A 2500-nucleotide genomic window follows, 5' to 3' on the forward strand; every position below is an offset into this window, starting at 1 on the left:
ATATATATATATATATATATATATATATATATATATATATGTATGTATTTATATGTATACATATATATTTATATATATATATATACATATACATATATACACACACACATAGCTGGTCGTATCGAAGTGTTCATTAGAAAATTAAACACTTGCCATAAATGAAAAAGAAATGAACTTCTATATAAGAAGTAATTACCTTAGAGTGAGTTAATTAGGAATTAAAAAAGATTAATGACAATGATATATCAAAACTTATGATGTAATTACGTGCCTGATCATTCTTCACTGCTCCATGGGATGATTCATAAGCATGAGATATTTGTTTCATCGTAATCGAATATAAAATCATCTTAATTATGATTTTTTCTTTTGTTTAAAAAATATATATAGAAATCAAGGGTAAGATCTTAATAACAGCTAAAGAGTGGTGTGTGTTTTAACACTGCTCGTATGAAGAGACTGTTTAACCTTCAATGAACTATAAATTTCTTCATGCTTTTCTCATACAAAAAAATCCACGTACATTCCAAAAATTTAACGTGTCCTTTGAACTAAAGTAAAAAGGGGAAGGATCGCAAAATAAAAAAAATTGCAAAAAAGGAAAAAATCGCAAAAAAAAATGCAACCAAAATTTTGCTCATTTCAACAATATCAAAGCTGTTCGGCATTTGACGTGTCGTTTTATTTTAAGTAAAGTGACAACATAGAGTCTACACAGACTAAAACATGCTGTCAACTTCTGCATGGTATAGGCAGTATTAAGTAGTTTATCAACAATACCAGCGTTTCTATCCTCAGATGGAGGTAGTAAACGAAAATCTGAAGGAGGGTAGCAGAATGGAGGGAAATTAAATATTAAAGATGTGGTCGGCATTCTTGTTTTTAGAGATGTTTAAGGAGATCAAACAAATACGAAGATGGAGGAGAGGGAGGAGGAGGAGGAGGAGGAGGAGGAGGAGGAGGAGGAGGAGAGGGGGACATCTGAACTATCCCCCAGTATGAATCTGAGTCAGGGAAAACAAGCAAGAAACCAAATATACTTCCGTGTAGAAACGAGCCAGTCCTAACCCCTAAAGAACAGAGTTTTAAGGCAAAAAATATTTTATGAGGAGGGAGTCAAGACCCAATTTCATTCCATCCCGTCACAACTGCAGTCGTAAACCAACATAGTACCTTCAGTCATGACCTTTCCTGCTTCCTTCTCTTCCCGACGTGAAAAATTCCGCCATACTACCTTCTACTCACTACTTTCCTTCCCTACCCTACCCACTATCCTCTCTCTATTTTACCCAATTTTTTTTCTCTCCTGTCACCATTTTCCTTCTCGTTCTGTTCTTTACTTTTTTTCATCCTTTATCTCCTCTCTTTCTTATCGACTTCACCCTTTCTTCTCCGCTGGCCGAGCAGGTTAGAATGTCGCTACTTGCTGAGGTGACGGCAGTTCGAACCCTACATGGTTCATTAAATTACACGCTACATAGTCCTTTGTAAGGGGCACAGTCCTAGCCTCCTGATAGGGGGGTTCGCAACGTTAAACCGAATCATCATCATTATTCCTTTATTACAGGCCTTCTTTTTCCTCCTTGTCCTTATCCACTCCTCTTCTGCTCCTTTTCCTTCCTCCTTCCCTGATCTTAGCGACCTCGACAACGTATTCCCATGTTCCAACTTCCTGGTACTCATCGTCGTTTTCTTCGGCACTGATTTCGGAGACCATATCGGTTCTTCCTCAGTCGAGTCTATCGCTTGAAGACTTCCATCCGATCAGTTCCCGGAAGCGCTCTTCTGTGTGTGTGTGTGATTTGACTGTAACCCCCAACACCCTTTTATCGATATCATGTAATCTAATATGTTCCGATTGAATATTTTCACCACCATTAAAATCTTATCCACCTCCCCACCCCTAGGGATCAACAAAACAAAAAATTTGCAGTAAGTGTAGGTCATTAATTATTGAACTCTTTTCAATCTATGTTTTTAATATAATTCGGGAACTAAATTAAGACGCTATGTTGGGGCATAAGGAAGCGAATAATTTTATCTGGTCTTTATACAATATTGTCATAAGGTATTTGCATACCAAAAGCTTAGATCACTACTCTGCTAACTCTTTTTCCAGTAAAGACTGACAGGATTGGCTATGGTCAAACATGGTCTAGCCATCTTCAAGACCATCACGGAGTACCTCAACTCTGGACAAGTGCCCGCAAGAGTCAACGCGTGACTGCAATAAGGGCAAAAACACTTTTGCCTAGCCACTTTATAACGACGGCAGTTACTAAAATAAATACATAGCAATAAAGATAAATGAATAAATAAATAAAATTAGATAAACAAGAAAGCATATAAATAAACAAAAATAGATAGGGATGGTTCTGTTTGGACAACCGCCCTAGATGATAATGGTAATGTTGCTGTTGTTCTTTTATGTAAACCATCTAAAGCGAACAAGACATGCACACCAAGTAAGACCACCTCCGCTTAGGAGATTTAAAAGATA

Source organism: Oratosquilla oratoria, chromosome 20 (genome assembly GCF_046742065.1).
Source record: "Oratosquilla oratoria isolate Oo_2021 chromosome 20, ASM4674206v1, whole genome shotgun sequence".
Classification (NCBI taxonomy): Eukaryota; Metazoa; Arthropoda; class Malacostraca; order Stomatopoda; family Squillidae; genus Oratosquilla; species Oratosquilla oratoria.